We start from the raw sequence: 14,713 nt of genomic DNA on the forward strand, positions 1-14,713 counted from the left end.
CCCTGAGCAAAAGATCATCGAGGTATCATAAGATTGACACCCCTGCATCCTCAGAAAGCCCAGCAATGGGGCTAGGAACTCTGTGAACCCTTGGGGGAGCCTGTGGCCAGCCCGATGGACAGAGCCACAAAATGATAATGAAAATCTTTTGCTGCATACTGCAGAAACCTTTAATGCACCTGGAAAAAATGGCCCATGCAGATATGCATAATTGAAGACTACGGACATTAGAGACCTATCTCATGCAGAGAAGCTCACCACTGACTGGACTGATCCCATCAGTCCAGAAAATGTTAAAAACTTGTTTAGTGCCTTGAGAACTAAGATAGATAGACCTCACGTCCCCCTTTGGTTTTGGGCCCACTAACTGGTCAAGTTCCCTACCATAATGAGCCCATAAATCTGTGAGAAAATGCAAAGCAAAAGCCTAATATTCTGTGGCAAACCCAGAAGGTTCCAAAGAGACGTATTTAACCTCTAAGGTTTCTGCCAGAGTCAACCTAAAAATGGAGCGAACCACCTCAGAGACTGTCCTAGCATCCTCTGGCCCGAGATACCTCTCAAAACACAGCAGCCTCAGATTCTGGACGGGAAAAGCTTACAGCACCTGCCACCTGGTATTCCCAGTCAGTCTTCCAGACAAGTACCAACCAGGTCCAACCCTGTTTAGCCTTTGAACTCAGACGAGATCAGGTATGTTCAGGGTTATGCAGCCGCAGTCCATTGCAGCTGCCAGTGCTGCCCCCAGAATTAGCTGCCATACCAGACAATCACAGTGGCCTAGATTCCCCCCCCCCCCCCGAGTCTACTGAATTGTATAACAGGTAAATAATGTAGCAACTATATTTGCCAAAACCTAATACACAGTCCCCCAAGGATGCAGGCCCACAACCATGTTGGTCTACATCTATGCAACCACGTAGGTATGCAAGTATGCAGATACCCGGGTACACTGGTATGCCGTTATGTAGGTATACAGGTATGTATTTTTGCAGTTTTTGCATGTATGCAGTTTATACAGGTATGCAGTTGAATGCAAGTAAGCGTATACAGTTCAATGCAAATACACATATAAGTATGCAGTTCAATGCAAATAAGCATGCGGTTCAATGCAAATATGCATGTAAGTATGCAGCTCAATGCAAGTAAGCATATAAGTATGCAGTTCAATGCAAGTAAGCATATAAGCATGCAGTTGAATGCAAGTAAGCATGTAAGTATCCAGTTCAATGCAAGTAAGGATGCAAGTATGCAGTTCATGCAATACGCATGTAAGTATGCAGTTCTACAATTATACAGGTTTGCATGCTATAATGACATATTATGCTGCACCTGCCCAACTGCACCTGGCTCCATACTTGTTTTGCAGGACTAGTCAAGCACATATGCATCCAATAATGATACGTCTATAAGTTTAATGGTAGATTTATTTTAACAGTGAGAGACAGAATAAAAAAAACATATCCAGAAAAATGCATTTCAAAAAAGGTATGAATTGATTTGCATTTTAATGAGTGAAATAAGTATTTGATCCCCTATCAGCAAGATTTCTGGCTCCCAGGTGTCTTCTACACAGGTAATGAGCTGAGATTAGGAACACTCTTAAAGGGAGTGCTCTTATTCTCAGCTTGTTACCTGTATAAAAGACACCTGTCCAGAGAAGCAATCAATCAGATTCCAATCTCTCCACCATGGCCAAGACCAAAGAGCTGTCCAAGAATTTCAGGGACATGATTGTGGACCTACAAAAGGCTGGAATGGGCTACAAACTATGTGGATTGAGCTAAAGGTTCCAGTTACCAAATGTCAGCTTCAAAACCTTAATGACCTGGAGAGGATCTGCAAAGAGTAGTGGGACAAAATCCCTCCTAAAATGTGTGCAAACCTTGTGGCCAACTACAAGAATCATCTGACCTCTGTGATTGTCACAAGGGTTTTGCCACCAAGTACTAAGTCAGGTTTTGCAAGGGGGTCAGATACCTATTTCACTCCTTAAAATGCAAATCAATTCATACCTTTTTTAAATTCATTTTTTCTGGATTTCTTTGTTGTTCTGTCTTTCACGGTTAAAATAAACCTACCATTAAAATGAAAGACTGATCATTTCTTTGTCAGTGGGCAAATGTACAAAATCAGCAGGGGATCAAATACTTTTTATCCTCACTGTAGTACTCACACCTCATTATCCAGCCATAGACTGCTCCATGTCTCTAGAAGCCCCACTGATTGTTCAGGACACGTGTGACTTCCAACATAAGTAAAAATGGCCTTCCTTCTACTTCCTGCTTCAACTGCACAAGAGAAGGCTATACCGAGCTACTCCACACTGTCTAGTGGCTGGAGGAGAAAACTGCAGCCCAATACTCCTGAGACACACACAGAGCACGACCTGGCCAGACCAAACAGCACACTGCCCCCAGTGGCCACCGGGAGAATGATCATACAGTTAGATCTCTCCCTTTGGAAATGCAAAATTACTGTTACCGCTGCAGGACTCTGAATTATAACAGGAGTACAACCTTCAAGGACTCGGACTCCCCCTTACATCTGGGGTGCACTCCCCTGGACCTGTATAGCACCCTGCTGGAAAGCACCTTGGTCAGAACAACGCTACACAGGGTTCCATTACACAGTGTCCTAAGGCTGCATTGCAGGCAAAACCCCAGAGGATTCTTATCCTTATCCAGCAAGGCTTGGATACCATCCATTTTGGCTGACAGATTTTCGAAAGGATCTGATTGAAGTCCAAGATTCTTAGCAGAACTGTTCCAGACCTCCAAATGTGCTCCAAGAGGACATGCAGCACATCATTGACCATCCACCTTACAGACACTGGTGAAAAAATGGAGGTGCCTCCTGCATAGGATGGGGTTATATAGGGGAGGACTTCCTGTTTGATTGATCTGCCAGTGTCTATTCACTCATAGGTGGCGCATAACCCATATAGTTATGTTTATAGCCTGCTCTGTGTCCCATGATGTACGATAAAGAAAAATGGTTATTGTTTACAATTACTCAATTGTTGTTGAGTAATCAGAAGTGCAAAATCAGCCATTTGGCACCTTCGACCCAAGCTGGCTGTACATTATGTGATCTTAGGTTGATTCCTGATGAACTGGCCTAAATTCGCTATGTGGGTGGCCCCCTCCCGCCTGACATCCTTTATTCGAAAATTCACAGAAGCTAGATGGAAAATTGCTGGAAAAACAATTCTGGCACCTGCCAGAATACAGTAGGTGTAGCGGGAGACTTACCTATATGAGCTATATAGCATGGATGGAGAAAAACAAAAATGTAATGCTAGCTTAAAGGCTAAGTTCACCTTTTCAGGCAGAATTCGATTTTTTTACTATAAATAGAAGCATTTTCTATAGTCATTTCTGACCCAGCCATCACAGTGTGCTTATCTCTCACTTACCTCATCTATAGAAGCTTTAAATTTTCATCTGTCTATTAGGATTTTTAAAAATGTTTTTAGATTCCATCACTTCCTGTAGATCCTATCCCAACATGCACTTCCTGTCTGTATCACAAAGGAGGACATGTTCCCCTGTTCAGACCATACCTTCCTCATTACTAAACCACCTCTTGTTTTATTCTACCCACTTTCTGTACAATCTGATTGTACAATCTCCTTTAGATCTACCACCAGCTATGTAGTAAAAGGGCCTGCCTGATTTGATACAAATTAAATAGATTGTTTATGTAGGTCCTCCTATTCCATAGTTTCAGTAAATTTAAAGAAAATGCTAGTGAGATTTTACAATCAGATTGCATAATGTATGGCCATCTTTATACATGTACATAGGAGGGAGTAGACAGAGACACTTAGCTGTCAGGCCCCATTCACATCTCTGCATAGAGGGGACGCATGTTTTTTTCGGGTGTTTTGGAGTGTCTCTGCTTATCACGCAACTTTTTTGGAGCGGAGCATGGTTCGTTTTTACCATGCTTTTTGTTAGTGTGTTTGCAGAGTGTTTGTTGCAGGGCAAACGCATGCTTGCTATCCGCTCTTGGGGTGCCTTTAAAATTTAATTACAACAAAAGCAAGATGCACATTTTTAGCGTGTTTCTTACATAGTTGGAGAGGTTGAAAAAAGACACCAGTCTGTCCAATTCAAACTTTTGATGTGTGTGTATGTGTTTATGTCAATAGAATATCATATACCCCTGTATGTTGTGGTCGTTAAGGTGCCCATCTAATAGTTTTTTTGAAACTATCGATGCTCCCTGCTGATACCACTACTTGTGGAAGAGAATTCCACATCCTTAACACTCTGACAGTAAAGAACCCTTTACGCAGTTTAAGGCTAAGCCGCTTCTCTTCCAGTTTTAGTGAATTCCCTTTCACTGAAAATTTTGTTCCCTATCCTAGGGTCGCCGGTACGGTATTTGTACACTGATAACATATCCCCTCTCAAGTGTCTCCTCTCCAGAGAGAATAAGTTCAATACTTGTAGTCTTTGCCCATAGCTAAGGTCCTCCAGTCCCTTTATTAGCTTTATTGCCCTTCTCGCCAGACTCTCTCCAGTTCCAGCATATCCTTTCTGAGGACTGGTGTCCAGGACTGGATGGCATACTCAAGATACGGCCGGACCAGAATCTTGTAGAGTGGGAGAATTATCGTTTTATCTGTGGAGTGAATGCCCTTTTTAATGCATGTCAATATTCTGTTGGCTTTGCGGTGCGGACCAAAAAAAAGGTCCTGTACCATTTTTGCCTGAATGCGATGCAAATTCAGCCAACAATCTGTATGGCTAAATTCACATCGCATGTGATCTGCACAGCAATGCGGTGCGATTCACATTTGATGTCTGACATCGCAATAGTGTGAACCCAGCCTAACAGTCTTTTGTCTCTAGTGCAGCAGTCTCTTGTTACACACACACATCTGTTTAATGTGCCAGTCTCTTGTACTACACAGCAATCTCTTGTAACATTAGAGCTCCTATGTTTTACCATGATGGTCTCATTAAAATAAGACACTGGTAATAGTGGGTTTTGGGTGGGATCAACTACACCCTTTGTTTCAGCATGTCAGGTTGGTGTGTAGGTTGTATATACAAGTTGGAAATTCGCTTTTTAGGCTTCATGTACACAGGACATTTGATAACCTCTCCTGAACGCTTGAATTTGACACCTAGTAACCGACGGTTAAAAATGTCCGTTTTGTCACGTTTGCATGCCGTGGTTATGCTCATTTAGCGGAATTTGCATTTAGAAGCATTTTTACATTGTAAAATGGTCAGAAATGTATCCCCATTGAAAAGACCTTAAAACGAAACGCTTATAAACGCGAGTTACCGCGTTTAGACGCATTTAACGCTGTTACAAGCATTTGGCGTTTTCAAATGCCAATAAACCATCTGAACAAATTTTTTTGCTTGAAAAAAATGCCACTAAACACAACTGCCTCTAAATGACTATAGTCTCAGTGTACGTGGACAGATTAGATAACATAGAGGAGAGTTCAGGGGCTGCTGAAAAAAACGCCCAACTGCTCCTAAACGTCCGTTTATCAGTAGCAGTATACATGAGGCCTTAGTGTTAGAGGTTTCTGATGGTGCCGTATGCAGAACAATTTAAACATATTACTTTATAATTAAATAAAGACAAAAACGATGCTGGACTTGCAATGGTATGATGGGCCCTGGCCCTTTATTAACTATATGTAATAACTACATTACTTTAGTTCAGCCCCAAAGCTCGAACTAACCATACACATTAACGTAGCAATAACTGTGATCCAGTCAAAAAACTCAGACCACCCTTTGTATGACACCATACAAGAAAAACACACCCATTCATAACACTATGAACATAGGGAGGGCGGGAGGGACGAACTTCTTGGTCCTCTCCTGTCCACTGATTTTAAACCGTTAATTCACTCCCTTATATAGGGAATAACTGTCACTTCCAGGATTGAAATTCCTCCAATCAATACAGTAAATATATATATTTTTTTTTTTTAAATACCAATAGCCTTTTAGCTTTAACTGACCAATCCTGTCATCTGTAATTTGACCAATAGCAATATTTATATTCTATACAGTACATTTTTTTTACACACACATTTTTTTTTTGGTCTTGCCACGGCCCCATACATGCATGGCAGGTACTATGACCCGCCATGCATTTCATGGTGCCGTATGCAGAACAATTTAAACATATTACTTTATAATTAAATAAAGACAAAAACGATGCTGGACTTGCAATGGTATGATGGGCCCTGGCCCTTTATTAACTATATGTAATAACTACATTACTTTAGTTCAGCCCCAAAGCTCGAACTAACCATACACATTAACGTAGCAATAACTGTGATCCAGTCAAAAAACTCAGACCACCCTTTGTATGACACCATACAAGAAAAACACACCCACAAGCCATGCTCAACTTACGAGCATGGCACCACCACAAGGCCCAAAGCCCTTTCAATACACGATTGCAAGTCCAGATTAAAAATGTCATTTGCAACTTCCGACAAATGAACCATATCCCATATATAAAAACTCCTTAAACCCCCTTCTAAATCCACATGTCTGAATGAAAAACCCCCCATAGAGGACATAAATTTAGAGATAGCCCTATTTACCTTTACACGTGTTTTCTCCAAAAAGAATTGCTCTTCCGAAAACCAACACAATCTGGGTATAATTTCGGAAAAAACAAAAATACAAGCAGAAAACACAGACTGCAAATGCATAAGATCAGATTTAATATGCAATAACAAATCTACGCTTTTTCGGGAGCCTAAATCATTCCCCCCAAGATGAATAATAACCGCATCGGGGGAAGGCCAAATCAAACGCAGTTCATAAAAAACAGAACGGATGTCCTGCCAACGCATTCCACGCCTACCGTACCAGAATAGCGAAGCAGAGGATGATGAAAAACCCAAATTTGTAGTATAAACCCGAACTTCTGCCCTCTTGTGGGCCCAAAAAACGAACGAATGTCCGACGATCCAAATAATTTTGCGGGAACCTGCAATTAAATACAAGAATTAGGACGGACATATGACTTGAAGGCAGAAGAATGCCATCTACCAATATTTCTAATAGAATCGTCAGACATACCAAATTGAGCAGCAGTGGTAGCTGCGCCAATTCGGAAGGAATGAGCAGAAATCGGAAGATGGCCCAAATTCAAATGGACCAAACATTTTTTTAGAATAGAATTGAATTGAAAAACCGTCAGTGGGCTACCGTTTTGATGTATGAGAAATTGAAGAAATGGAAGAGGCCTGACCAACAAATAACTCTCAACCCGATGAACAGCGCAAATTTTAGAATTTTCGTATCGCCCCAGAGATATCCAATGCCCCTTACCAAATTGATCCGTTTTACTTCGCCTCAAAAAAACGCGAAGCACACCTCTGGTAACAGAAACATCAGAGAATCTTAAACCATCGATGGCAGATGATTTAGACGCCAGCAGCTCCGAAATGCGAAATGCACCGAAGAAGCACAAGCAAAAAGCGCATTGCAACAATACAGCTTCATAATGTGAAAAACAAACAGAATTGGAGGCCACACACAAATTTTCCAACAATGAAAGGGAAACAGCAAGCCTTCTATCAGGGGTAATATTAGACTTGCGATAACCCTTCAAAGCCAATTTCACTGAGAAAATTTCCATACATGAGCGGTGACCGTGCAATTTCGCGAAAAACGAAATACCAGCTAAAGACTTGAGAATATGGGAATAAGAAAATTGTCTATTAAATAAATATTCCAAAAAGGACAAAACGTTTTTTTCAGAAAAAGAAAATTTACGAATATCACTGCCAACAAAAAAGGAAGACCACATACGCCACGCGGCGTGGTACGAGCGCCATGTAGAAGGAGCCAAGGAAGAAAAAATAGCAGAAGAAACCTTTGTCAGACCAGATTCCACAGGTGAGAAGGGCATGAAATGCCCAATAGATCCGCGCCGGGAGCTGCAATCCGAAAACAGTCCATCTGCTGGCGAGACAGAGAATCAGCAACAATGTTGGAAAATCCGGGAATATATTTAGCTTTTAGCCATATATTGAGTTTTAAACATAACAAAACTAAATATCTAAGAAGTGAAATGACCGGAAGAGACCTAGAGGACAAGCAATTAATTGCAAATACTACTCCCTTATTGTCGGAATGTAACAATATACGCTTATTACTAAATTGCAGTCCCCAGATCTCCAATGCAACCAGAACTGGAAACAATTCCAATAAAACTATGCAACCAGTCAAACCTTTATCTATCCATGTGACAGGCCAAGTAGCAGCTGACCAATGGCCGTTCCAGTAAACGCCATAACCGTGCGAGCCGGAGGCATCAGTGAACAAATCTAAAGCAGAAGATGAGCAAAAACAATCTTGCCAAACGGTGTAGCCATTGAAAGAATCCAAAAATCGCAACCAAATTAATAAATCATCTCTAATGTCAGCCGACACAGAAATGAAATGACTAGGGGAAGAGACTCCGGAAATAGCCCTATACAACCGTTTAGTAAAGGCTCTGCCCATTGGCATGACCCTTGATGCAAAGTTGAGTAAACCTAGAAGAGATTGAATAAATTTCAACCTGACCTTCTTCTTACCTACAACAAAAGTCAAAAGTAAACGAATTTTAGATATTTTTGAATCAGGTAGACGAAAAACCATGGCAGTTGTGTCGATTTGAATACCTAAAAATTCAAGGCAAGATGTAGGATATACTGATTTTTCGACTGCCAATGGAACACCAAATTCGCAGCAAATATTTTCAAAGTACCTAAAACAAGATATGCAATCGGAAGACCCTGCCTTTCCAATAAAGAGAAAGTCGTCTAAATAATGAAGTACACTATCTGGACCCGACTTGCTAACAATTACCCATTCCAAAAATGTGGAGAATAATTCAAAATAATAACAGGAGATGGAGCACCCCATCGGCAAGCATTTGTCAAAAAAGAACTCTCCATCGAAACAAAAACCCAAAGAATCAAAAGCATTGGGATGAATGGGCAACAGTCGAAAAGCGGATTTTATGTCAGCTTTAGCAAGTAAGGCCGAGCAACCTGCTTTTCTAATCTTGGACAGTGCATCGTCAAATGTAGCATAAGACACAGAACATAAATCAGTATCAATCTCGTCATTCAATGATTCTCCTGACGGGAAAGACAGGTGGTGTATCAAACGAAATTCACCATCCACCTTCTTGGCTATGACCCCTAGCGGGGAGACCCTAAAATTAGGAAAGGGGGGAGCAGAAAAAGGCCCTGCAACCCTACCGCTAGCAATCTCTTTAGCAATTTTGTGCCGGACGACGTCAGGATGCACAGCCACAGAAGGAAGATTGTCGTGAATTACACAACCTGTACCTGAAAAGGAAGGTAAAGAAAAACCAAAACAAAAACCCTGAATCAAAATATCGGCGGACCTATGGTTTGGGTAAACCCGTAGCCAGGGGAGCATTTTTTCCAAGCTCACTGTAGTTTCCGCCTTTAAGAAAAATTTGCTTCTCATTCGATTGACTACCAAGCGAAGCCTGTTTTTTGTAGCATTTAGATACAGGATGAGCCCCAGCACAATGCGAGCACTCGTGCCTGAATTTACAAGCATGCGGCCATTTACACATGCCATCGTTGAATCCAAAACAAACACCTTTCCTATGAGTAACAGAATTAGGAGGTTTCGGCACAAAAGCAGGCTTCTGCGGCAACAACAAGTTGAGCCATAATCCTACGTCTTTAACACCCCATTGCAAAGATTTATGGATGGACAGCTTCTGTCTGAACGATTCGTCATAAGCCAGCCAACCTAAACCAGGGAAATTCTTGTATGCTTCCAGCACTATATCCAAGTGCTGGAAAAGCCCGCTACACAATTCTGGTCTCTTTTCACCCAGCACACTGGAATAAATACAGAAACCCTGTAACCAATTATGGAATGTCCTGGGAGCTACCCTGGATCTATCCTCGCCCGTCTTATCATTGTCAAACTTCGAAAGCTTGAGGCCAGGAAGCAATGACAGGATGTCAACATACTCCCCTCTAAAAATTTTCTCTTTAACCGTCTCCTTAAGATGAAATCCTAAAGGAGATACTGGACAGGGTAAAGCTTCCTTTAAAGCAATCTCAGGTACCTTTCCACAATTACCAGCAAAAGCCTCATGATGAGCTACTGGAACTGGATCTACAACGTATGCATCAGAAGGAGAAACATCCACCAGTGCAACATTACCCCAAACCTCCTGCAGAAAAGCAGGAACCTCAGACTCATTAACAGTTAACTCATTAACATCCCCACATATGGCAGAATCGCTTGTTATGGCAGAATCGCTTGTTAGCATTGGATTAGAAAATTTCTTACAAAAAGTAGACATAACTTGCACAAATTCAGAGATTAACATAGCATTAGCAGGGTGCTCACCTGCAACGGCTGCGTCACCACTGACCGCAGCACCGCTATTTGAAGGCCGTTGGACCGGAGCCGGGAGAGAAACATTAGCAGAAGAGGAATCTGAGGCCACCGCTGCCGGTACCGAACCGGGTAGAACTATACTAGTCGGCCGACCTACAACAGGAGAGACTGAAACCTGTAAAAAAGAAACACTATCCCCACCAGGGACCGAGGACAAACAGTCGCCAGAATTACCTGCAACGACCCTCTTCTTCTTAACTGCAGGGATCGGAGCCGATGAGACCACATCCGGACCAAATCTGCTAGGCTTCCTCTTGATCCGCTGTGATTTACCATCCCGGGACCCGGAGGAAGCCGTCGCCCGGAAATGACGACTGCCGCTAACCACATCCAGGTCACCGGGGGCGGACGATCCCATTCGCGAAGGCCGCCAATCGGAAGCCGCGTCATCGCCGGGGTCAACAGGAGCCGGAAACACGCAAGAAGCCTGGGACGAAGATGGCGGAGGACCAGCAGAGACGGAGGCATCCACCGGAATGGAGAGGCATTTCTTCACCCACTCCTCGCCATCCGCGCTACGGGCTCTCTCCAGCAATTCTCGCAGAAGGGACTCCATGACCAGGTAACAGCTAGGCAACGAACTTCTTGGTCCTCTCCTGTCCACTGATTTTAAACCGTTAATTCACTCCCTTATATAGGGAATAACTGTCACTTCCAGGATTGAAATTCCTCCAATCAATACAGTAAATATATATATATTTTTTTTTTAAATACCAATAGCCTTTTAGCTTTAACTGACCAATCCTGTCATCTGTAATTTGACCAATAGCAATATTTATATTCTATACAGTACATTTTTTTACACACACATTTTTTTTTTGGTCTTGCCACGGCCCCATACATGCATGGCAGGTACTATGACCCGCCATGCATTTCATTCCCACCAACATCCCATGCTACTATTAATGTATTATACATTCTTCCTCATCTTGCTGCATAATACAGCATGTGCACTTCCTGATTATACAGAATGTTGAGTCTCTCCCGATCCTCGTCTTACTCAGGAGGGTCTCTTCAATGGAGCAGTTCATAAATGCTTATTCAGAAACTTGTAAAATCAATTCCCGGTTGGAGAAACTTGAACACATTTTTTCAGTACACTTCCATTCCTTGCAGACCCCTTCCCACATGTTATATTTACAAAGCTGGCAGAGAGCCAGAAATAGCTGATATATGCGGAGATAAGCCAGAGGATGGTGTACACCAGGGGTCTTTAAACTATAGCCCTCTGGCTGTTCAGGAACTACAATTCCCATCATGCATAGTCATGTCTGTGAATGTCAGGTTTTACAATGCCTCGTGTTATGTGTAGTTCCACAACAGCTGGTGGGCCATAGTTTGAGGATCCCTGGTGTACACTCTTCCCTCTTACTTTTTAGATAGTCGGACACTGTGCCACCATGTAACATTTAAAAACTGGTATTCCAACTGTGAAACATCCATGCCATACTTTCAGATCTGCATCCTCAAAATTCCATCAAACGAATGGCTATAAAATCTTTAGAAACTGGTAAATTCTGTCTACCAAAGTTGGCAAAAGTGAGTAGATTAGCTTCAAAAAAGGATAAAGCATTTATCAAGAACGTTTTCTGTGTCATAAAACATTGTTACCTTTATCAGGCTTTAATAAATAGGACTCTCTGTTAGGAGGAAGGGAAAAGATTGCAGCAGTACACAGTGGAGGTCCGACACAATATACACCATAAAGATGAAGCTTCATGAGAACACAATGTGACCCAACAGAGGCCAGCAATGTGTGAGGGATGTGAAGGGTCTAAACAAGTCCCCTTTGGCCTATGCACAATGCTTTTGTTGTCTGGGATTGGAATGAACCTATTTGTGCTGCAATTGTTGTATGTCTGTATTTGTGTGAATCCCACTCACACAAAATCTACAACCTGCAGTTGCAGACGTCTGTTGGTTAAAAAAAATCCAGCTATGTTTTAGAGTCAAAAATAATGCGTGTAATTACAGATGGTCATAGGGGGCCCTGTGTATGGTAGACTTGTCTTTAGATATGTCTTTCACTGGCTGTACATGAATAGTCTGTCTTTGTGATTTAATGAACAGAATTTTAACAGCTGTTAATATTGACCAGGCTTTTAAGATGTAGCTATGGAATGAAATTATCATTGTCAGATGCATGGAATGTTTACCGGAAAAGTAAGATGTGGTGCCCCCAAGCTGTAATGCCTAACACACACATGCATTTGACAAAGTATTCAAGTTATTTTCTACATGTGACACCACCATCAGAATATCATACAAAAAAATACCACTTTTGAAGCAGTCGTACGATAATCTGATCGTTAGTACAGAGCTTTCGTTTGACATTTTCTGAAGGGAGAAACATGAAAATGTTTCTTGTACAATATCAGATCGTATGGTTTTTATTTAAAGTGGATATAAGCCCTCACATATACCCAGTGAAGTGAACAGCCTCAGATGATATACAGAGGAGATGAATCTCCCTACATAAGTTTTACATGTATATTTGCCATCTTCAGCTGTCTATATTCTTTAGAAAGTGCACATCGTGCTACACATTTTGTTTCCTCATTCAGCAGTGGGAGGGGAGTCTGGGCATACACTGTGTGTGAGTTTATTGGAGGAAAGGCGCTCTCCCCCCACCCCCCACCCCCTCCACATAGGCAGAGAAATGAAGAAACGTGCAGAGCTGTGCTGTGAATAGACAAGCTCTCTGCTTATCTGTCTCTAAGTCCCTTCCCCGACACAAATTTCCAGCTGCTTTTATATTCTGTGTTGGAGAGCTTGTCAGAAGTTATTATGCTGATAACAGAGGAACGGAGCAGCAGAAAGACAGTGGACGTAGGGCTTTGGAGAGAGAAAGGTAAACACTACAGATATATGTGCCCAGGTCAAATTTCATAAATGGGGTTTACATCCACTTTAATCAGTACATTTTTTGTCTGAAAATACAATACTAATACATGACATCACTTCCAAATTTTCATTCGGTCATATGAGCATTTTTGTACTTATTAATTAACCTATTAGTTTTAGATATGGAGACTAGCATGCAAAATGCAAAAAAAAACACGGATGATCATTCTTTCGATAATATCATTGTGTGTACTAGGCTAACAGCGCTGCTGGTAGAATTTGTCTCCACCAGTGCTACATTTGTCCTCACTAGCAGTTCAGCAGAAGGTAGCAATCTCAGGACAGTGATTAAGTGCCGGTTCACATTAGTGCGATCACAGAGATCGCATGTAATTCGGAGCGCACTGCTCCTAAAATTACATGCAATGTCTTTGCCAGTGCAAATTCAGCCATACAGTTTGTATGGCTGAATTTGCACCGCAATCGCACTAAACACGCACATGACCCTTTTTTTAATCTGCAGCAGAATCGGATCACATGGTGGTTCACACTAGTGCGATCCGATTATGTGCGAACTTGCAGATTTCACTGCAATATGCAATCTCAACTGCCCGATGTTGCAAGGTATTTAAATGAAGTGGGGTGGTTGGGGTTATCTGAAGGGTATTGGGGGGGATGGGTATGAAAGAGAAAGGAAAAAGGAAGGGATTGGGGGGAAAAGAGGGTACCTCCTTGGTCTCTGCAGTTATCAAAGCTACATCGATCAGGTAAAAACATATATATATGGTAGGGAGAGCATGTTGGAAAGCCATGATTTGAGTCTTGGCTAGTAGTGTTGTTAGTAGTAGTGATAGTAGTAGTTGTAGTAAACAAGCAAAAAGTTGGGGGAGCAAATTCTTTTTCTTTTGCATGTGTGCGCTATTCTTTTTTAATATAAGTAATTTCTTTTGCATGTGTGCGCTATTCTTTTTTAATAAAGTCATTTCTTTTGCATGTGTGCGCTATTCTTTTTTAATAGAGTCATTTCTTTTGCATGTGTGCGCTATTCTTTTTTAATATAGTCATTTCTTTTGCATGTGTGCGCTATTCTTTTTTAATATAGTCATTTCTTTTGCATGTGTGCGCTATTCTTTTTTAATATGAGTAGTTGTAGTAGTTTTTCTCTGTATAGCTCTTATCGCTTACATGTAGGTGTAAGGAATATCTCCTAAACATGCATCATTTAGAAGACATAAACAGCCGCGTCAGAGCGCTGTGCTGCGATCGTGGCTCCCATGTGCAGGAGTGACGCAGCTTGGCTGGAGACTGAGTAAAGATGGAAGCCCTAGCATTGTTGACAGCGTGTTGCCGGAGGGCCTCATTTTAAGGTAAGTCTTTCATAATGTGCTATTATGTGATGAATACTAGCACATTGTGCCCTT

This window comes from Pelophylax lessonae, assembly GCF_965119305.1.
Source record: "Pelophylax lessonae genome assembly, chromosome: 7".
NCBI lineage: Eukaryota > Metazoa > Chordata > Amphibia > Anura > Ranidae > Pelophylax > Pelophylax lessonae.